This window comes from Thamnophis elegans, chromosome 8 (assembly GCF_009769535.1).
Source record: "Thamnophis elegans isolate rThaEle1 chromosome 8, rThaEle1.pri, whole genome shotgun sequence".
Lineage (NCBI taxonomy): Eukaryota > Metazoa > Chordata > Lepidosauria > Squamata > Colubridae > Thamnophis > Thamnophis elegans.
This window is the reverse complement of record NC_045548.1, coordinates 58,098,020-58,122,934: the sequence shown is the minus strand read 5'-3', so window position 1 is coordinate 58,122,934 and position 24,915 is coordinate 58,098,020. Positions and strand designations below refer to the sequence as shown.

General features: G+C 36.6%; 1 protein-coding gene across 1 annotated transcript in view; it reads right to left on the bottom strand.

Annotated features, from left to right (window-relative positions):
• The window catches only part of ZFPM2 (zinc finger protein, FOG family member 2), a 113,930-nt gene that overhangs the window by 11,620 nt on the left and 77,395 nt on the right, over positions 1-24,915 (bottom strand). The window lies entirely within an intron of this gene.

The window sequence follows — 24,915 nt, the reverse complement described above, 5'->3', positions numbered from 1 at the left end:
CTTATTTTCTTTTGACCCCCAAAATAAGCACTTGGTCTTATTTTCAGGGACATATTATTTTTGAGGTGCAGGGACATATTATTTTTGAGGTGCAGGAGGCTGTCACCTCATGGCTGCTGCTGTGTTGAAATATTTTTGGGGAGGGCTTATTTTCAGCGCATGTGCTGAAAAGCCCGATTGGGTTTATTATCTGGGGAGGTCTTATTTTCAGGGAAACAGATAGATACATTCAGTTTTTACCAAAAGAAAAAACTACTTTGAGGTATTCTTTTCTCTTTTTTGTTTCACTGATCCTCCATCTTTGTATTTTTTTTAGGTCACTCAAATATCATTTTTGCACAAAAAATGTGCTCCGATCTCTGTTCTTTGTAACCTTTATCATCCTGGGCTGTGGAAACAGCTCTGTTTCCTAACAGGAAGTCTACAACTGACCCTCATAATTGCGGTCAAAACCGTTGTGAATTTTGTCAACACATTTTTGAGAGCAAAGTCATAGTTCAGAGTTGATCACATTTTGGAAAATCTATGCTTCTATTACAATAATCAGTTGCCTCAAATATCCCAGTCCTGCCAATTTTTTTTCATCTGCTCTTTTTATTATTTATGAAATCAGTGCCTGCAGAATGTCATACAGGCCTCTGCCGATAAACTCTAATTAAGATTAAGACAAGTCCTTTGGAAAGGATCCCATCATTAGCAAACATGATAAACACACAAAAAAAACACTCCCTACTTGTCAAACCGGAACTATTCAGTAGCCTAACAGTATTATCTGTTGCTAGGCTACAGCACTGACAAAGTCTCAATTATTTTGTATGACCATACCTATAGAGTAAGAAATTGTATCTGCTATAAAGACACAGAACTTTAGGCATGCTATTTGAAAATTCATGGCTCCTTACAATGGCAAAATTTGCGCTAATAAAAACACAACACATTGCAATAGCTCTCCCTCACCTCCCCCCCAAAAACCCCTTGTAAGATGCCTTCTGTTTGCATAATGATTTCTAATTTATCTCTATGAGTGATAAACATAACACAACGAAATGCAAGCTAAAGAGTAAATGCAAGCTAAAGTAAGGAACAGCCTCTCTAGTACAGAACCTAGCTCAGCATATTTATGTGTGCCTTTGCATGTGTGTAAACAGGCACACGGTAAACATTGATGCTTACTCAGAGATTATAAGCATGCCTGATCCACACCACATTACAAAATGACAGTCTAATTCATACTGTGGCATGGCTGCTGTTTGAACGGCAACGGTGGGCATAACGCCAGATGGCAAGTACATGAGGTGAGGCGGCTCTACACAAAGCCGTAGCACTTCCAGTCTTTGTGATGAGGCATACTTGAAAATGATACAACTGTGTGACCAACTATGACATGCAAACAGCTGGCCATGCTGGTGCTCAGTTGGCATGGTGTTCTCGATGTGGTGACCACATAGCATTTCAGATGCTGTACCTGGATCATTTCCATATAAGCTGTCCAACTCAGAAGCTGTATGCTGGACGGAATATAATTATGCAGGCAAAGTAACCTCCCCCCCATACTTGTTTTCAAGGAAGCTGAAATTTAAGGGACTGGATTCTGGAAAGTGTGCAGTTCCCACTCCAAAAATGGATATTGAAGATGGAGCAGGGGAAAAAAAATCTGGTCCCAATACAAGTGGCAGATATTCTGGATGGAAAATACCAGGAGATCATTGTGGTTACATGCCCCCCTTTGTTCTATCAAAATTAAGACCTTCAGACAACTGAGTGAGTCATTCACTGTCCTTTGTAATTCTGGGATGACCGATGTTCTTTAAAAGCAATATAAAATTGAAGGATAGGATGCTCCTCCTGGTTTTAAAGGATGACCCCCTGCCGATTTGAGTTGGGGAACCGTGCTGCAAAATCAGGGGTTTCCGATTAATGCCTCTCTAGCACATTTAACTGCACTGCCTCAGCAGGGAAAAAATGCTAAAAATAGTTTAATTTTCCTCCTAAGACAAAGAGGATGAAGAAATGCAAACGGGAACTGCATTTTCTTCAGATTTCAGGTACATTCAGAAGGCAGCAGCATGTAATGGTTCTATCACCTGGTTTTGCACAGTAATTCGAGCTTCATTAAACTTCTAGATGCTTTCCCGAAGCCTCTGTTCTTCCGTTTTTGTCTGGACACCTTTCTAGCCCTATCATGGCACCAAAGAATGCAGATTTCCTTCTCCCCTTGCTTCTTCATTTGTGTGTGCTGCCTTGGACTGTCACGGCAGGAGCAGCAGAGTGTCCATTTCTTGGGTACATATGTTTTTTTGAAGGAGGGTCAGAGAGTATCGGAGGAGCTCGTTGCAATGACAACGTGTGCCAGTCTGCAGGCTTAAAATGACGCTCGGCAACAGACGGCCTTGCTGGTATTTGAATTAATCGTTTCTATTTCATAAAAAGAAAATTTAAAAATAGCCCTGGGAAGATGTTTGTTTGCACTGGCCTTTTATTTTAAGCATTTAAAGGGAATTCAGAAAGCTGCCATCAGTTCTTTCCTATGGGAAAGGCTGGGCATTCGTTTGATTATTGAAATAGCATCGTTGTACCCTCTCCTTAAGAACGCGACTTAGCACACGCCTGGATTTTCAGGGATCAACACGAACAGAGGGCACATATATATAAGGCAGTCGCACTGCTTAATTGGGGGTGGGTGGGGGAGAAACATGTGAATAAATCCACATCCAATATTGTTGAAAATTCTTGACAGTAGGGTAGCGCGAGGAATAAAACTTATAAATTATGTGTGCCCCTTTTCTGAAAAATGTGTCGGAGACTTCTTTGTGCATAGGCAAATACAGTAGGAATATGAGGTATTGTGTGGTTCCTTCTGCAGAGTACCTGATAAAAGAATAAAGAGCTTTGACATATTCTTAAAACAATAGAGGAATTAAAGAGAAACAATGGGCCAGCTGCTTCATTAATACAATCAAAAGAAAGCCCCAAACAGGAGGAGTCCAGATAATTAAGCACTACTCTTTTAGACCTTCTTTCTATAATAAAATTGTTTAAAAATTTATTAACTACTTCACAGTGGTTAGATAGATCTATGCACTTGTTTATTTGGGTTGATTAATGCCTCTTCAGTATTCTCCAACGTGCCAACTCATGGTTTATACAAGTTTTTGAATAAAATAGTGTAGGAATATCTGATAGGCATCTGAGCCATGCATAGCCATAAATCAGAAGCTTTTTACGAATAGGGTTTATTTCCTACCCCCATGCTAAAAGCTCAATATTTTTACTCACAGAATTTCCCCCAAAATATTTGGTACGACATTTCTTTCTTTTCCAGGCCATGTACTGAGCAAGCCATTCGCACAATGGATTTTTAGCAACAGCTCATGTATATTCACCCTCATGCAAAACTAATGGAAAGTGCTGGCAGCTTTATATTAGGATTAATGGCATGATGTACTGGGATATTTTGTAATTTTTCCATGTTTACAGATCAAAGGATATTGCCATTGATACCTAGCCTCTAATCTTAATTTGAGTTCCCACTTGCATAAACTTTGCAGACTTTTAAGCGCAGGCAATGCAGATTTCCTAGAGTCATAATCTGTCCCAAATGGCCTCATTTGTTTCTCATGTTTCTGAAAAATAATCTATAATAGTTAGCACTGCAATATTAATGAGCAGAAGATTTTTTATGATCTCACTCAAGCCATAATTTGTAGCCAAGGAACGGACCACAAAAAGCAAGCTGGGTCATTGCAAAATAGATCTGTCCAATTCAGTCCATTCCTTACCTCTTGCGCCGCTACACACAATAAGCAAGTTCTCTTTTTCTCAGTTTCATGGTAAATATGATCTCTTGTATGCTAATAAGATCAAGGGAGTAACTGGCTTGCAAAGGAGAAAAAGATGTGCTTCAGATTCCAGACCAGTTCTAGATTTGTAAAAGCCACTAGTTCTTTGGCAAGAATTTTCTTACTTTTCCTGGATAGAAACTCCTCTGCATCTCAAATGCCTTTCCTCCAAAGCCGGTACAAATTTTTCGAAGCAGCTTGTAGTGGGATATATTGTGCAAGGATACATAGAATGAACATAAGATATTTAGATATGGCAACTTCCCACTTATAGCTTGGACCATGGCCTTCTTTTTTAAAGGAGAATTTTAATAATTGTCTACTGTCCGTGACGGTGTGATGTGAATTCTTCCTGTTTTTTATGTACGTTAACCAACCCTGTGTGTCAACACTTTTGGCACACAGAACTAAAGAAACAAAGTCACACTGTTACCATTTTATAAATTCTTCATTTGCAGGCAACTGGGTATGTGATGGAAAGGAGGCTCACTTCTTTTTGTTCAAGTTTGTTTGAAGGAAAGAATGAAAACAGGGACTTCCTGTTGCTAGAGAACCTTCTTTTATCTGACTGACAGGATTTTAAAAATTTTTTTAGTAATAATTATAGGGATTTGATGTGTGTCTTTCAAATGAGCACTGAAATCCACTAATTTGTATAAAACATCTACTAAGAGGAGAGCAAAAAATAGATTAGTGATCTATTTTTGGCGGTGGTGGGGGGAGAGAAGGGAATGTAGAAGGAAAATATTGTAATCAATTCCATTTTCTTGTTCCCCATGATGGAGTGGTCTCTGATTATTTATCACTGGGGATAAACAAATTGACATTCTTAGAAGTTCTGATCCTTTTAAGAGGTTTATTTTGGTTAAGAGGTTTTTCTTTTTCTTTTTAATTTATATGACTTGATGTCCAATTGCAAAGTATTGAATGTTGACAGAAACAGCGAACAATGCTTTTAGATAACTGATTTTAAAAGAATATACATGTTCACAATTCTCCAAATTTAGGTGTTGTGGGCATAGTGAAAGTCAGACATTTCTGCAAACAAAAGATAGTTATTTAACTAAGTCTGGAGCAATGTTTTCAACAATGACTTGTTCTTATCTGTTTTAATTTCATCCTGCAATTAAGGGTGAAATTCAAATGCAGTTGAATGATGCAGAATTTAAGAGAAGACATTTTTGCCAGCAATATACCGTTTATTTTAACACATAGTTATTTTAATGTAGATGCAGCAGGGCATTCGTGGGCTTTTAGCCTCCCCCCCATCCTCATCCACTTTAGTAATGAAAATACTCTTTTTAAAAAATAAATTACTGTAGGAAAATGCCACGAAAAGAAAGTGGTGTGTGCTTTTAATGTGTCTGGACTCTCCTGTGTATTTCAATGAAGGCAGCAAATCCACAGCAAATGTGGATCTACATAGGCATGTTAATGGAAAAAAAAAGCATTTTGGGATATGCACAATCCTACTAGCCCTTTCTGGAAAGGATACATTTGATTGGTGCAGAAATGCATTGGTTTCAGTCAGGCACTTCCTCTTTAGCAGAATCAGAAAAGCTGCTTTGTGTGTGTGGCTCCTTGAGGATTTTCCTCCGTTAACCTTTATTACAACTAACAGCACACTTGAATCAATCTACAGGTGCACAGAGGCTGCATATCAGCATCCCTGCATGGTCACTATAATTTCTAAACAGCCAAGGAAGGTATGTTTGCGTAGCCCTTCAGGCAAGCTGTCAAAAATCAGGCTACAGCTGATAAACTGATTATAAAGCTGCTTAAGACTGCTTGTAAACAGAAGCATTTATCAACTAATAATTTGCAATAAACTGATGTAACTCCCAGCTGAGCCCCAAACTATAATTGTCTTTACCATCTGCCTATTAAAATATCACTCTTCATCACCAAGCCTGAATAGACAGGAGGAAAAAAAAATCTCTTGCAACTATATAAAATGCTGGCTTGTTAGGAATAATCCGTGCAAACACTGTACAGTTTTTTTTATTTATCTACAGCATTTCTCTTTGGTGTTTAAAATTATTACACAAATACAACATGCAGGGAGAGAAGAAGGAAAAAAAATCCAATCATCACAGTCTGTTCATCATATTAGCGCTGAGATTGTATTCGTTCTTTGTGACTAAATTGCAGTGGCATGCTTGGGAAGGACAAACATGAGCAGTCAAATATTTGGATTTTACTTTTCATTTGTTTTTGATATTTATTCCTTCGAGCCATACATTCGTCAGTTGTGTGCCACTGAAATATTACAGTATAGAAAACTGTACATTCTCGGGAACCATTTGAACAAACCTACTATACTTAATCCATGCAACCCTTTTGGAGTTTCACAGCTGGAAGGGATATTTTGTGTCCCTTAAAAAAGAAAGAAAATGCTTATTTTTAGTTTTGAGACTATCCACTAATCATCATTGTAAATGCAAACAGAGCTTCAAGGGACTCTCATGCAGCTGTTTATGAGCTACCTCTTGTCACAATAGTTGTATTAGTTGTATACAAATGAGCCTGGTTTAGGTGTACTTGGGAATAAGAAGATGGGGAGAGATGGCAACTATCGTACATTTTAAGTGACCCAACTGAATAGGCATTTGCACAGTTACTACGCAAACAGGAACACAGTTGTCATTTGGAATACGTAAACTCTGAATCCCAAAGCAGTCATGATTTAAAAATTGAATGCAGATATGGGCATATTAGAAAAGGTTGCACGCAAAGATATGCCACTTAAGAAAAAAAAAGTATAGACATATATTAGCAAAAGTTATAAACAAACGGTATACATTGGAGAAAAGTGGGCATTCAAATTGGGCAAACACTTTATATTTTTATAATTTAATTATGGAAATTGAATAGAAAAGACTTGGCATAGATCTCCTTAGAGGCAACATCTAATGAAGGTCAATTTTGTACATAAATATACAGATCAAATAAGCAGCCTTAGTTGAGCAGGAGATGAGTGGGAATGCAGTCGTTCACCGTGATGGAGCTGAAATGAAATTTTATGCATTTTCAGACCATGCATGTATTACCAATATTGCCCTTTAAATCACCTAATGGAATGCTTTAATCATGGAGATCCAGCTCTCTTCAAAGAAGAATTAAAGAGTGCGGATGCAGCTCTTATCCATATCAAAATAGAGCCACTGCTGAAAAGCAACAACTTATCTAGCATTGAGTGGGAATGGATTTTCCCTCCTTTTTTGTTTTTGTTTTATTGATAGCACAAACTAATCAATAATTCTTCAGCCTTTAGATCTCCAACGGAGGAGCCCTGCCAAAAATACGGTTTGTCCCATGTGCAGCAAAATCAGCCAGATGGTGCTAGGAAGGGTTGGTTCCCCTTTAAATTAATGTTTCAAAGATAACCATTTGATACCTCCCTCTCCCTTTCTCACAATGAGAGAGAGAGAGAGAGAGAGAGAGAGAGAGAGAGAGAGAGAGAGAGAGAGAGAGAGAGAGAGAGAGAGAGAGATAGATTGAGATTGAGATTTTGTTAGAATAGCTACACCTTTTAATCATGGTATAGGTTAAGATCTTTTACATCTAGAAATACAGCATCATTTCCCCGACATTGTTTTTTGTGTAATGTTTTGCTTTATTTTAACAGGAATGTAACTCATGACACATTGCAAAATTCAGATTAATATAAAACAATTGTTTGTTTCTACATCCAGAACTAAGAACTCTTCATTTTTTATTTTCCTCTCTGTAATTAATTTGTAAATATCTTTAGAACTTAACAATTCTGAACAATTTCATTAGCTTCAGAAACAAATGCTGTGATGTATATACACATGTATATATGCATATACATGTATATATCGAATTGCGTGTTTGAATATATCTTCTCTCTCTTTCTCTTCTCTGTTTCATCAATTAGCTTTTGGGAGAATACCAGATTGCCTGCAGATGGCACTCTTCCCATATTGCGAGATATTGCCGGTAGAAAAAGGGAATATAATGTAATTCAGCACTATAGTGAATGAATATTTATACTAGTCTATTCAGTTAATAGAAACAAGAAACTTCTAGGTACTAATTTAGTACCTTGTACAGGCTTATGTCTGTGCAACTTCTGGACTTTTTTTTTTTTACTGTTTATTCCCAAACCCAGGGATTTCAGTTAAATTTATAGTACTTAAAAAGGAAAGAAAAGAAAAGAAAACCAATCATTTATAGGATGATGCTTATTATTAAGTTGCCAAAAAGTCCATTATGTAGGTGTTAGCAAAAGCAGTTTCTGTCCATCACAACATTACAAATCAAAGTCTCCTCAGAGTCAAATTGATTAGAGATGTCATACATGGGCTACAAATACTCAGCTAGAGAGGAACACAGATATATACAATCAATAACTCTTTGCTGTCATCTAGTTGTGAACCAGAATTATGCAGACCACATTTGCTGGTCATAAGAAAATGTGCAGAGATGAAAGCCCTCTGGACACTTATTTTTGTGCAGAAAAATAAAAACAAAAGGGAAACTCCTGGCCAAAATATAGCTGAGATTTGGCAGCACAGTTAAATTTTTGGAGTCTTTGCCCACTAACTGCATTTATAACTTCTCTACTCCTCAGATCCCCCAACTGTGGAAACAAACTATTCAAACACTTGCTAGAGAGGTGGGATGAGGAAACAATTTTTGTTTCCCCCTCCAATAAAACTTTACTCTTATAAGTGTTTATAGCAGTGATGGCGAACTTTTTTCTTACAGCGTGCCAAAATTGCACACACGTATGCTATTGTGTGCCCACGCATGCCCACTCAATCTCTCCACCCAACTATGCAGGCGTGTGCAACCCTCTCCACCCAATTGTGCATATGTGCAGGACCACTCCCCAGGCTCCGGAGGCTTTCCTGAAGCTTGGGGAGGGCAAAAACAGCCTCCCCCAGGCCCCCCAAAATGGATTGTTTCTGAATTTTCGGTTGGCAAGCTGGGGCTGTTTTTCCCCTTCCCCAGGCATCAGGAAAGGTTGGGGAGGGCGAAAAACGCCCCAATGGCCCAAGTTTGGGAACAACCGGGACAGTATTTATTTAGAGGGAAAAAATCCAAAGGGTTCACTAAATTTAATTGCAGCCAAAATAAACTGAAGCAATGTTTGTTTTCCCTATGATAGCTACTAGTAGGTAACACTGCCGTGTAGGTTGCAATATACTATGGGTATCACGATTTTTGCCAAATGGTGTTGGAAGTGTGGTACTGGTTATTTGTATCACCATCTACCTTGGACTCCATGTGACTTCCCTTTTGATACATTGCAAGGGTGGCATATGATCAAGCACACCACCCACAAAAATGTTTTTGAAGGGCAAAATGTTAGATATAGGATATGATATTAGCAATAAAAAAATGTAGAACTTGGAGGCTTTCTTTGTTACTATACCAGCTGATTAATATCTCTCTTTAATCAATTGTAAAATTGCACGGGTCATTTTTGCTTTAGAACAAATGACAATCTGTGTAAAAGTGGAGGATATGATCATCAATCTTTGTTGTGATAATTTCCTGGTTAAACTAGGGCTAAGCACTACCATCAGCTTCAGAAGTATAGAAGACTAAGATAATCTACTGGAGGCATCTTAATGAAAGCACTTGGCTTCAAGCACACATCTGGGGACTTCCCCAGAAATATGGCTGGTAGTGCACATTGCAAAATATCTTATTAGGATTTTGGAGATGGCTACCCTGTTAGATGAGATTGAAATAGGTCACTTCTCTGGAACTTGAAGGTCTTCTGGGTTTACCAAGAATATTTGGAAGATGAAATGGCAGAACTGACACCTAAAGCAACACAGGAAAAAGTTGAGTACTAAACACAAACGATGATTTAAGATTCAGAAGCAGTGTATTCAGGACAGAACGTGGTATATATTACCTTAAAGTAGTGGTATTTCCCCATGTGAAGAGTTAACCTCTGAATCCAACAGTGTTAGATAATTTCTACCCAGCCTCCAACCTTTTTAGGAATATTTTGCAGAATTTTATTGGATTCCAGTTGCATAGGATCCTAGAATAAAGAGGCTCTGGCGGTGACTGTTACAATCTTGATATGGAATGGAAACTGCATCCATTATGGTTGTTATTGAACTTCATTAGAATCTGAATGTAGGGAGTGGCTTTCTTGATTATGTTAGAACTAACAGCATACTAGATCTGATACAATTAACTATGATATTCTTTGATACAATTAACTATGATAGTATTTGTTGTTGTCTATGAGGGCAAGCATTGGAAGCATAATTGAGCTTTGGTGGCACAGTGGTTAGAATGCAGTACTGCAGGCTACTTCTGCTGATTGCCAGCTGCCTGCAATTAGGCAGATCAAATCTCATCAGGCCCAAGGTTGACTCAGCCTTCCATCCTTTTGAGGTGGGTAAAAAGAGGACCCAGATTGTTGGGAGCAATAGGCTGACTCCGTAAACCGCGTAGAGAGGGCTGTAAAGCATTGTGAAGCAGTATGTAAGTCTAAGTGCTATTGCTATAATTGTTCTGTTTCTATCCAGGGATATTGAATTGCTTGGAGCTCTTCTAGTGGCCTTGCCTCCAATTTTGTATGGCACAGCACTGTCCCTGTACCTATGGCCATTTTAATAAATCAATTAATACATGTAATTAATGTTGTACATCAAAATTTAATTTGCTGTGGTTATTTTGTCACAAAGTATGGTATGTTTATCCTCAAACGGAACCAGAGATTTTAGACTTTACTCCACATGTAAAAATATGTGTAAAATTCTGCAGCTTTAAGCATTGTTCATATGATTTTTCAGAAAAGCACCAACATGTCTACTCAGAAATAATCCTCTTTTTATTTATAAATGACACAAGCTATAAATTATATAAGCAACTCTCCACAATTGACTATAGAAATAAACTTCTGGGAATTAAACGGGGCTTATTCCCTACATACAGTAGGTCTGCAGCCTTAGTTGATAAATAAATCAATTAACATCAATTAAATTTTCATTTGGGGAAACCTATATTTTTGAATCCAAATGCACATGGCTTTGATAGCAGATAATAAATATGTTCCTAGCAAACATCTTAGAAGAAGCAGTGACTTCTGTGACAGCAAGAAGGAAAAAGGTCTTATGGGAGAATACTTTTCATCTATATTTTTGTAAAAAAACAAACATACCTGCTGCTGCCATCACATGTATTGCTGCTACTATTGCTATTACTACCACCAGCAGCAACAACAAAAACAACAGTATTAATTCCAAAATACATGTTGAGATTATATGGTCATAAAGTCTACCCAAATTCAGATACTGGGTACCAGTTTTCCATATTTCCCAACCCGAAATCAAGGAAGAAGGTAAGTCATGTAACAAACATAGTCTGCTGTTCAAGCCATTTATTTAAGATGGACATAAGTTTCAGACATTCACATCAGGAATTATTTTATTTTTTTACCAATTGGGCTCAAGCAGATTAGACTGGAATTAGGGGTTTCCCTAAAACGGATGGGAGAAACGAAAGTAGCAAACAATTGCTCCTCCCAAGGCAAAAATATAGATATAATTACATGATGGCAACAAAGTACTAGCATTTTCAATATTTGCTTGCTATCATCTAGAACAGGTGTGTCAACTGGCAGCCCACGGACCAGACGTGTCATGCGTAGGCCATCCCCACCCCAGCTCCACGAATGGGAAAAATGTTGCAAAATATCATCTGATGGCAATGTGACGCTGCAAATTTAACATCTGTGATCTAGAACATGCCGGCTGGAGAATTCTAGGAAAGGAAGTCCACACACCTTAAAGTTGTCAAGATTAAGAAACTAGAGACTGTTTAGTTTTGAAATCCAGGTATGCTAGCTCTGTCTTTCCTTAATTTTGAAGTACTCTTTCTAAAAACTGTTTTCATTGTTAAGTGAATTTAAGAAGTTAGGCTAATCAAGCTGGAAACACTAATACAATTTTCAAAGTATTGATTATTATGATAGATTGAATTCTAGCTAATCTATCACTTACTTTGATTTATTGAAATATGTAGCTTTCTATCACTCTCACTTCCTACCCAGGTTTGAAATCAACACTACCTCTATGTCTCTTTTGCCCCCCTGTAAAAGATGCTTCCATCACTCAGACTAATGCATCAAACTAAATTAATATTTACAATTGCCAGAAAGTTGAATGAAGATGCAGCATAGAAAATGCATAATCTTAATTCTCTCTATATACTTCCCCTGTTGTTTTCATGTAAAAAGATCTTAATGTGCAAGCACATGAAGGCAAAGGTATTCAAGCAATTTTATGCACAGAAGTTTAATTACCGCTAGGAGACCAGAAGTGACTAACTAAACTTAAACCATAGTAAATTCTTTACATCTTGCATCTACTAGTATTTCAGAGATGGTAGTGTTTTGCCGGCCTGGGTCGCCGGAACCTGCAGCGACCCAGGCCTGCCAAGCCTCCCCAGTCAGCATGGCATGTTTCCCCCCTCCATTTTTTTAGTGTTCTGCACATGCAGAGACCTACTGATGGGCAACTGTGCATGCGCACAGAGCAAAACTGTGCGTGGACCGAACTGGCTGTAATGCCGGCAGCAACCCACCCCTGCAGTATTTTGTAATAAAGAATCAAAAGGCATTAAAAGGCATTTCTGCAAATACAATGATGACTATTAAAATAACATCAGAAATGAAGCTAATAGCATTAAATCTTACCTAATGTCTCTATCTGAAAATCCAGTTCATCAGAAAGCTGGTGTATTAGTTGTCAATAAACACTGAAATAGGGGTGATTTAGGCTCAAGAGATTTGGGAACAAACAAAACACATTAGTACACATCCAAACTGAAGGCTAAAGAGTATAAAGACTAAACTAAATGTACATATAGATTATCACAACTTGAATTTTTGATTCGTTGATACCCCAATTCAATTTACATTTAATTTGGAAAACTTTTAAGTTAAGTACACTGGGCTGAAACGTTAAAACTAATTTGCCTTGAACTGAAAACTTGAATTACAGTGTTGGTATCATTTTATTTTCTACTGAAGGCAACCTCTTTCTCACTTTTGTTCTCATTTTGATTTGAAATAGATGATTGCATAAACATGGGTGTTCCAGGTGTTTAAATTTTTTTTTGTAGAAATACTGGCCTTTCCTGACATGCAATCTTATGAATGAAGCCCAACTACCAAGAGAACTCTTTATTTATATGGGGACAAGACAGCAGCACAAGTTAATTAAACTGCTAACACCGTGATTAGTTTCAATCAGGGATCAGCTAAGACTGGTAGTTGTAATGGAATGTGCCTTTTCCACAGGCATGAAGAAGGACGCTGGTAAGATTTTTTGGTTTTTTTTTCAGTGTAGCCAAGAGTTACAGAAACAATTATATTCAAACAGGGTAGGAGTGCAGAAAGAAAGTGGAATGCCAAAAACAAACCCAGCCACTGTAAAATTATAATTTGATTCAGCTGTTTTATAATACAATAATCAGAAGGAAATTCATTGAGTTCAATGAATATTAGGCAGGGCCAGCACAACTATTAGGTGGAATGAAGCAGTGGCTGCAGGGACTAGACAAAAATATTTAATGCTGTTAGGTTTTACTGCCTTGTGGGAGAAAGATGGATGATGAATCTTATATGGAACTACAAGATCTGAGATCCAAAGATCCATTAAGATGTCAGGAATGAGACACAGATTTTTTTTAATGCTGCCTAGGCATTGGTGGGCGTCACATAATTTAACAACTGGTTTGCCTAGTGCAGAACTGAAAATGTGAGTGCGTGCAGCGTCAAACACACGGCAATTTCATGCGTGTGGCTTCCAGAACACCTTCTCAGCAACTGCAGTGAGTAGAGTGGGTGAGGTGCAGCAATCATCTGGGCTGCATGGGTGGAGATGAGCAAGCCAGAGAGTGAGATATATAGAACGGGATAGCACTTGGGCAGGTGGTTGGGCCCAGCTGGTGGTCGGAACTACTGGTTCGCCTGAATTGGCCCAAACCGGCAGCAGCCCAACTCCTTGTCAGCATACTTTTGACTTTTGGCTAGCCATGGATACCAAGCAACCTGACCACAAATGGGGTAGAAAGCCCTATTGTATTTGCTACTTCACCAATCCTTTGTTAAAAAGGTCATCTGATCGAAGGTGGTATTTCAATTAAAACAGGTGCCTATTTTAAGTATACTAAATATATGGATCAAAATCTAAGCAAATTTAACCATGTTTTTCTTGAATCATGCTTTTTTAAGCTTTATAAGCGGAGCTCAGATTTTATAGATCCAATCAGGGCATTGTGTATTTGCTGAATCCAAGTAGCTTAAAAACAAAGAAATGAAGACAACAGACTAAACAGTAAGAACATAGTGGCAGATATACATAGCAATCCTAAAATCTCTCTCCAGAGAAGGCAATTCTGCGGAACCATGCTTAGTTCCACAGTGTGAGACACTACATTTGCAGAAAAATCTCTTTCTCTAGCTCTCTTTTTCTCTCTCTTTCTCACACACCAATACTGAGCAGCTGTTTGGCCCAGGGGGAAGTTATAAGTGCCTGCAGTCCTGATTTTAATCAGGAAAACAATGGTTGACGGTTTAAAATAATTGCTATGAACAAATCGGAGGTGCTTCTTTCTCAGTAGCTGAGAAGAAGCTGAGATCAGTCAGTGTTTTACATAATAGGCATCTTGGCTCTTTCCTTATCAAATAAGAATTCTTTTTTTTTTTCTAGTTCTGATCAAGAAATCTATAAAATGCAACAGTTGTTAACACCATAAAGGCTAAACTGCAGTTTCTCCAAAGAAATTTTGGCAAACAATCACATTAGTGTTCTTTCAAAATTAAAACTTTGTCCATCTCAATTATATTTAATGTCACAGAAAACAGAAAAAAGTACGTATTTTAAATAAAAGTTGATGTCAACTCAGTTTCTGTGCTTGCAATTATGGTGCATTTAATTCTTTAAAGATATAAAATTCCACTGCACTGTTTTGACTAAAAATAATTACCTACATAGTTGTCTAGAAATTGGCATGTCCAACTATGTTTTATATTTGTTGCGATTTCAATTATCTTTAGTATCACTATAATATCCAGGTGATATATAGAATGGAGGAGAACTGTATGTCCTCAGACTTGTCCTTTTAAAAAAATGTGTTAGGCTTAGAGCATTTCAAGCTATTCTAAAATCATATATTAGTGATGTAAAAGGTTATATCAGCTAGGGATAAGATAGAACAAAATTATGACTTTGTACAAGTTTAATGGTTATTATACAGAGAAAAATGTGAAATCACAGATACTAATGTATTAACTATGTTGATCTTCATACACATTGAGTTCTTTCCAAAGACCTAGGATGTCATACGTTTTGCCGCAGTATATGTATGCATCCAAGTAGTGGATCTAATACATATTTTAATTGAAAGATGGAAATTTTGTCAGTATTCAGATTTTCTAAGTACTGTCCAAGATTTTTTGGTATGGCACTCAGTGTGCCAATAACCACTGGACCCAACATGGCTGGTTTATGTCATAATAGCAATAGCGCTTAGACTTATATACTGCTTTGCAGTGCTTTATAGCCCTCGCTAAGCAGTTTACAGAGTCAGCATATTGCCCCCAACAATTTGGGTCCTCATTTTACCCATTTTAGAAGGATGGAAGGCTGAGTCAACCTTGAGCCTGGTGAGATCTGAACTGCCAAATTGCAGGTAGCCAGCAGCCGGCAGCCAGCAGAAGTAGCCTGCAGTACTGCACTCTAACCACCGCACCACCGCAGCTCATAATGTTCCCATTTTAATTTTTTAGATCTTGATAGTTTTTTATTTTCTCCAATTCTGCTACTCTTCTGCCTCCTGGTATCTTCACATCAATTAGCCACATTTTCTTCTTTTCAGCTACAGTTATATTTGGTGTATTACGAGACAAGATTTTAGCTGTCTGTAAAATCCTACAATATTTTTAACTTGCTCATTTCATCATGACTTCAATAATAATAACTGCTCATATGATCAGTAATAATAATGGCTATTATTATACAGCAATATGAAACGGAAGGAAATAATCTCTCTGATAACACTTGGACACATTCTAAAAAATGAAACTGAATGAAGCTGAGTAGTTCAAAAAGATCAACCTGATTAGATCCTCCTTTTGGTTCATTCATTAGTCACTGGTCATCAAGCCCAAAGCCATCTTGGAATGAAGTCACAAAATATGTTTCATATACAAGATGTTAACCATTCATTTCATTCAAAAGAAAGATCTCCAACAACATACATCTCAAGGAGTCTCATGGAGATGAGATACTAATACTAATAATTCCTCTGAACAGTAGAAGACATAGATGGTAATTATGTTGTATGGCCCAAGTTGTTTGGTGTGATCTTGCACTTATCTAAATATTAGATAAAATGTTATGAGAAGATAAACACACTATTTGACCAAGGGCTACATCAATATTGGCATAGATAAACTTGTGGCAGGGGTGAAATTCAGCAGGTTCTGGAGAACTAGTAGCAGAAATTTTGAGTAGTTCGGAGAACTGGCAAATACCACCTCTGGCTGGCCCCAGAGTGGGATGGGAATGGAGATTTTGCAATATCCTTCCCCCAGGAGTGGGGAGGAAATTTTGCAGTATCCTTCCCCTGCCATGCTCACAGAACTAGTAGTAAAAAAAAAAGAATCTCACCACTGCTTTGTGGCTGTTGTTGAAGATAGTATTCCTACTTTACAAGCCACTGAGGGGGATGGGGCACATGTAAGTGCTTAAGAGGAAGAGATATCAAAATTGAGGGCAACTCACTCTGCCTCTTTCCAGCATTATTACCCCCTCCCCCCTCCCTTGTGGCACTCTTACTTTCTCTTACTGAAACTGAATTTTCCATCCTGGCACAACAGTCTGCAAGGAAAAGAAAGATTGCTTTCACTTGAAATTTGAATTGTTTTCTTGCAAAGGGCTTTGAAATTAGTTCAACAGCTGCATGTGGCCCGAAGACAGCAGGTCAGCCATCTCTGTGTTAAAAAGTGCCTATGATGGATTTCCTTGACAGCTTCATAGAACACTGCTCTCTAATAAGCAGTAAGCCTCATTAATTTCAGTGAGGTTTACTTTCAGGTAAAGTGGTATTACATTCTCACTTTTTTAATTGGTTCACACTGGGAAAGGAAAAGGTTAAATAGCAGAAGCTATATGCATTGAAAAAAACCATCCCTTTCAAAGGTCCATATTTTATTTAGAATAGAATAGAATAGAAATAGAATTGAATTCTTTATTGGTCAAGAATGATTGGACACACAAGGAATTTGTCTTTGGTGCATATGCTCTCAGTGTACATAAAAACAAAAAAAAATACATTTATCAAGAATCATAAGATATAACACTTACCGATAATCATAATTACTAATAAGCAATCAAATCATACTAGGAAGCAAACATGTAAAGATTTTTATGCTGCTTTGGTCATTAATTCCTTTGAACGGTTACAAGAGGTTCATATTTTATGAATTAATGTACGAAATAAATTAACACTCAGAAGCAGAATTCCACAGAACAAAATCTTTCCAGATCTTTAGAAATAAGGTGTTATTTATTTTAAAAAATCTTGTTGACAAATAATCAAAAACATCCTGATCTGGAATAATTGTTTAGTTGTGTCCACACTAAACAAAAATCATCATATTTCCTCTTGTAATTTCTTTTATCAGAGCCATTTCTAAGTTACTTCTGTCTATCACAATAATATTTTCGTAAGGAGTGTTGTATCCTAATTCCTTGATTTGAATAATACATTCATTTTTAATTACTGCAACTTGATCTCAGATTATTCAAATAACTGTTTCATTTTTTATGCTTACTCTGACCCCAGTGTATTTATAGGCTTTTATCGTTACCTGATACCAGTGTAATGTAATTATAGATTGTATTTTAATCATCTGGTATATCCTAGCGAATTTGTTTAAATATCTCCAATACTGAGTCTTTTATTTCTCTGCCTTTTAAAATTCTACAATGGTATTCTCATTGCATAAAAGCAATATTTTTGTAGTTGCTACAATGAACGAACATTTTGCATGCTTTGCTGCCCATGTTTCTCATTTGAATTTTAAAAAGTTACCACAGTTAGCACTGTATAAAAAGGCAAAAAAAACCCCAACCCAAAAGAAACAAAAAATGAAGCTAAACAGATCCAATACTTTCTTTTTTATTGTTCTCAAATAATGATAGTCCATCTTTTTCTTTCAAGACTCAAATAGTTTAATAGTTTAATGTTTATGATTGCTCGGTGGAAAGCTCATGTTTAAAATGGTTGCCCTCATTTTGCCAATATAGCACATGATTGGGCATTAACCATGTTTAATTGCTTCGAAATGCTTCTTGGTTTATACCTTAATAGGTGCCAAATCTGAATAAGGATAAGGCAAATTTTAAGTTCCATTTACATTCAGCTTTTTTTTCCCAAATCTACTTGGGCAGTTAGACTACTGAAAGTGAATGGAATGTTTTTAGGCTTCATCTGTAGCTAATAACTATACATATTTATACATCGCAATAGCATGAAATTATCATTTATTTTGTTAATTCCATTAGCAGGTGCTTGCATTTCTCCTTTGTTCTTTTCCTTTAAAAAAAAAGAAAATCTACAAAGTAACCTCTAAAAGGACTAGTCTCTTGATATGGTAATCTTATATCTCACTACACATAGTTGTATTTGAGACAGATACCTGCCACAGAAAAATGAAAGTTAAAAGAATGGTATATTTGCTGTGTTAAAACTTAGCAGATCTTTAGTCTTCTGCTCATTTATACTAGTGGAAGAAAAGCAGAAATATAAAGAGCAAAATGACTGGGGTGGATCAAGCTAATCATATTATGGCTCAAAACAGTGTGTGAATTCAGTCTAAACACTCCCTGATGTAAAATGTTAATTTGCCAAGCTAGTCACACTCAGATGCATTGCAAATAGTTTGGGAGTTCTACTTATACTGCAAATAGTTCTTCTATCATTTGGAATATAACATAAAATGCTGAATGGGTCTTTTTAATTCAAGTTATTTTGAAAATAACTATGTATGGTGCTATAAAAAAACTGCTATCAAGAGAAATCTAAATATGTAGCCACTCACCCCATTCTATAACTATGCTTAAAAATTATGAACGTCATTCCAATTCAAGATGGAGAAAATTTGTCTAAGTGGACATTTTTAAATAAGGTAAAACTGGGTAAAGGTACACCTGCTTTTTAATATGCACGATCTTTTCACGTGTTTTTTCCCCCTGAAATTTGTTGAAGAATTGCGAAGAAAACTATTAACATCCACAGTGTGATTTGCAGACATTTTATTTCCATATGAAGTGCATCCTATTAAATGTGGAGATGGCAAGTGAGATTATCATTGTCAGAGCAAACTTTTGAATTGAAAACATGCTCTTGATTTAATGAATTGTCTTTATGTTTTCTTGACATGACATTAAATCATAGTGTAGTGTACTAAGTTTCTTGTAATAAGAATACATGGATCTGCTATATTTTCTCTTCCTTCACAGTCTACACTATTTTGGAAGAAATTTATACGATTTTATTTACACATGAGAATTCTGTGTCCTTCACAAACATAGTTGTTGCATTATTTCATCGTAGTGTACAATATTTATGCAGCTACTTGCCGTCCCTCTTTCCTGTCTCATCTGTGAGTGATGACCGTAATGTTCAACTAATCAAAGTGCAAGCATACAGTTCTTCTGTTTTAGTGATTACAACGAGAACATGACCCTTTGCATTTATATGAATATTCACTACAAATAATTTTACATAGTTTTATGTAACACATGAATGCTACCGTACATATACCTTAACAGGAAAACACTATTATCCTATTATGAATATTCACTACAAATAATTTTACATAGTTTTATGTAACACGTGAATGCTACATATACCTTAACAGGAAAACACTATTATCCTATTATGAATAAGAGCACCTCTAGGTCACAAGTTTATTTCAAACATTCAGTATGATAAATAAATTAATAATAGATATGAGCCAGGTTATGCCTTTGAAGCCTATCAATTCTATCACTGAAATTTTGTGTCTTGTTTTTTTTAACAACCCTGTAATCCCTATTATTGGGCTGGAGTCAAGGCAATTGAATGCAGCTGAATGTTTACTGCCCGGATGCCCTTCCTGATGCCAATGCAGAGTTCCCAGCAGATATTTTCTCTTTGCGCTCTGCTGGATAAACATATGCTGCAGCCTAGGATTGAACTCTCGACCTTCTGAGTGGAAGGCAAGCAACTTCACTTCTAGGCCACTAGGCCTTTCATAATTTTGTGTCTTGTTAAAATAATATAATCAATTATTAATTTGGCTAATTGTAAGGGCTTCCTGAAACAATTGTATATGGTATGGAGACAAAACATAGGCAGATAGTTAAAAACTTGAAACTGGGTTATTTTTCAGATGAAAATAACTATGCAAAACATGTAATAGAAGCGATTTTTTCCCTTTTGTCATCAATCTAAAAACAATTTTGGCACTATAGCTAGAGTAGATCTTGAAGCAGAACAAAAGCTGTTTTGAGGGAACATGACAGCCCTCTTTTCTGAAGTGTGTTTTTAAATGATGCAACACCCAAGAATGCAGACTATGATAGAAGTGAATCAAGAATGTCCAGCAAATAAGCATCATGACTTATTAGAGCTACAATTCAGGAGGAGGTTCTAAAAATATATAAATCAATGCTTTTCAAAAGGAAAAGAGTTTTAAAGAAAGGTGAATGAAAGGGAGAGGAAAACACCTGTCCTGCCTAAGGGCATTATGCCTCTTCAGCAAACATGTCCAAGGTAGTGTTGACTTAGCTACCATCTGCATCTTAGTGTGCCAAAATAAAGGCAAATGCCTTAAAGTAAAAAAGGATCTGAAATATCCTTTGTTTAAATGAAGGATAATAATAAATGTTCAATAAATATCCTTTAAATTAGAGAAAACAGTAAAAATTCTTTGAGTTTGCCTTAGGTGATTCATATGCATTTAAAAATTGTTTTAGTATGGAAGGTAGTAATACTGGACATAATTAAATTAGTTTCAATAATACTGTAAGCCATCATGTATAGATACATTCCTTTCCTTTCCTTTCTCTTCTCTTCAGAAGTCATCTGTAAGGAATAGGATTGTTGGCTTTGGATGTAATCATATTTTCTGCTATGTATATGTGCTCTTCATGAAACACAGAAATAAAATTTAATATTTACAAGGAAGTGTTTTACTTGATCAAATCCTGATCTGTTCCATCTTCCAGAAGCAGAGCACATGTGTGCTACCACATATATCCAGAAAAGCTAAGAACAGTAAATAAAGATAAATCATATGTCTTTGAATAATTCCCTAATGTACATAATTATGTACATATTTTAAAAGGTGTTACAGTTATCATTTTATTTTCAATATTCTCAGCCTACTTTAAAGAAACTTGCCTGCTAGGTCTCTTCCTTTCCCAAACCATCTTTGTCTTCTAGTAGATGTCTAGTAAATTCTAGTAAATCTGAGATCATGACCTTACAAATCCTTCTATTCCTTAACAAGACCAACTCTTTCATCGAAACTAAGCAGCAGACAGTAAAATATAGTTTCAAATCTGGTAGGTCGAATCCTTTTCTTTCCTTTATATCTTGTAGCATCTTATATTTAACTCATGTTTTTTTCCGTTGTCATACGGAAAATATGTCATTCTGCCTTTGTTTAAATGGTGTCTCATTGTGAAAACAGGCATTGTCTGGAACAGAAATAGCATTCTAACATTCTTGTTAATCACAGAAATTCTACCCAATGATAATTGTAATTTGTCCATATTGGCATATCTTTAACCTTATGTCATGTTTAAAATAATTACTTTGAAATAATGCACAATTCATATTTGTCATAGTTATACCCACATGTACTTTTTTCCTGAATCTTAAAACCTATTTTATCCATCAAGTTTGTTTGATCTTTTGTCTTCATATTGTCTTATCACCTATAAAGCCCTTCATGGTAGTGGGCCTGGGTATTTGAGAGACCGCCTACTGCCAATTACCTCCACTAGACTTATACGATCGCATCGATTAGGCCTCCTCCGAATTCCATCTACTAGCCAGTGCAAACTGGCAACTACCCGGAGGAGAGCCTTCTCGGTGGCTGCTCCGACCCTCTGGAACGACCTCCCCGTGGAGATTCGGACCCTCACCACCCTTCAATCCTTCCGCGCCGCTTTAAAGATCTGGCTGTCCCGGCTGGCCTGGGGTTAAGATTTCAACCCCACCCAAATTGTGTGACTGTTGTGTTCTCTTTTAATATGTTGTATTGTTTCCATATTGGAATACTGTTTGTCTTCCCCCCCACTCCCTTTTGAATTGTGAGCCGCCCTGAGTCCCCCCAGGGAAAAGGGTGACATACAAATAAAGGAAATAATAATAATAATAATAATATTTTTGTTAACATCTATGTCTTCTGTTTATTAATCTTGAAACCTGAAAAGATTTTTTAAAGTTTCCCTTATCATTTTAGGCCCCATCATAATTTGTCTCTGTTCTTCCCTAAATCAGTAAATTTTGTTTTTTCAGATAGAAAAACAGAGATGATCCATTGTAGCTGTCTCCATTATAGCCATCTTGGACTCCTGAGAGAACAGAACAAAAATCCCCATCCTGTCCCAAGTTATCTCATCACCCACATTTTATTGCTGCCATTCTCATGGAAACACAATGGTCTGCATCTGTTTCTAATTGGTACAGAATCTTCACGTAGTGGAAACTTAAAATACTTGTTCATCAATGTTAAATGAGACATTTAACATTGTCTCAGACAATGTTAGAGCCTTCAGAGTCTTCTCATCAGCTTCCACCATGGCCAATAACAAGCAGTTACTGAAGTTGGTGGTTTAGAAAAGTCAATGTGGTCTGTTTGTTAAGATATTGGATTAGGAAACAAGACACCAAAGTTCTAGCCATAGAGGCTCAACGGTAACTTTCACTCTCTCTTAGCCCAATCTATTTAATATGGATGTTATTGTGAGAAAAGAGAAAAGGAAAAAGCATTATATATACTGCCTGAGCACTGAATTAAAGATTCAATATAAATATAAATAAATCTATATAGAGGGGTGTGATGGCTCAGTGGCTAAGATGCTGAGCTTGTCAATCAGAAAGGTTGGCAGTTCAACAATTCAAATATCTAGCGCTGCGTAACGGAGTGAGCGCCCGTAACTTGTCCCAGCTTCTGCCAACCTAGCAGTTTGAAAGCATGTAAAAATGCAAGTAGAAAAATAGGAACCACCTTTGGTGGGAAGGTAACAGTGTTCGGTGTGCCTTTGGCATTTAGTCATGCCAGCCACAAGACCATGGAGACGTCTTCGGACAGTGCTGGCTCTTCGGCTTTGAAACAGAGATGAGCACCTCCCCCTAGAGTCGGGAACGACTAGCACATATGTGTGAGGGGAACCTTTACCTTATAAATCTATAAATCAAATTAGATGTAGATCCAAAATTCTCCTGAAGGCATTGAATTGACTGTCCTTTGTTAATAAGAAAAGATGCTACCAGACTTCATCTGATTTTTTTTCAACAATCATCAGATAGCCCAGTATCTCCTTTCCTTATAAAAAAGGAGAGAAGATTTATGTGTCTTTAAATTGCTGAAGTCACCAAGATCCTTCATCTCAATCCTGGGAAAATATAGCCCAAGAAAGGTCCTAATTAATCTTTTTTAAAACAAGGTAAAAAATATCTATGTCTCTTTCCCCAAAACAATGCACTAAATTGTGCAGTAAATGATTTTATCTGTAGATTTTCAGTCATAAAGATAAATTTCACTTGTTGGATTTTAATACGCTTGAAGCACTGCTTTATTGACGTGCCTGGAAACAAGACAAACTGGAGAAGCACTTTTGAGCATCTGGGTATGATTTACTTTGAATGTATTAACATTCATTTTAACATCAGTTCAGTGAATTCTATGAAACTGGGGCGGGGGGACTAAACAAAAAGAGATTTTAACCTTTAAAACAAATGTTATGAATCTTAATGATCATTTTGAGTTTTTGCGGCATGCAATACAAGCATCCAAATTTATTACTTCTAGATTTTAAGCAAGAAAATATGAAATTTCAATCACTTTTTCCTGATAATTTTAATTAATAATACCACATAGCGTCCATTAACATCATATATTTAAGACTTTAATATTTGTGTACTCACAAATCATCAGAATGGAAATATTTTTTTCCCCGTTTATGAGCCTGTTAGCCAATCATGATTAACTTATTTCAGTTCTGTGTTTTTAATGTGTTAATATAGCTGCCCTTATTTGGGTTTTTCACTTCTCTCTTCTCTTCCAAGCATCATGGACACAATTTAAAAAATAAGGTGAAACGAGAATTCACAAGGTTTTTTTTCTATTCTACATTTATATAGTTTTATCTTATAAAGTTACATGTGTTACTTAGGGAATTTCTACCACGAAGTGGGCTTTACGCTGAAAAACTCTTGTCACTTTCTATTAGTTGTAAATTGTCAACTAGTTACAACCCTAATTTCATTTGTCACATTCTGTTGCATTGCTGTTCTTCCTTGTTCCCATTCTGTCATTCTGGCAGGCCCATTCTGCCCCAGGTATCACAGCATCGCCATCTGCACCCGACATCTGTCTCTCTATTGATCACACGAGTTTAGCACTTGATCAAACAAAGCACAACAGCACACATCTCTTTCCGCAAAACTGCCAGTTCCGACTGCTGCATAAAACCCATTGCAAGAGGTTTTAAGATTCAGTTTGGTTTTTCTTTGCTGAACATCCTATGGGATAATTTAAATAATGCTATATACTTCATATTTCATAGGACATGAAAGAGAGGTAAGTAAGATAGCAGGATAAGTTGGAGAACAACAAATGGAGAGGTTAGGGGGAATCGGAATCAAAATTTAAGTAATCAAACGATCCAAAGCATCAGTTTAGACAGGTCACTGGAATTGAAAAAGAATGTCAGAAAACAATGGGTATTGATCTACACAAAATAAATACTTTCTAGGATCAAACTATATCACATGGGATGTAATG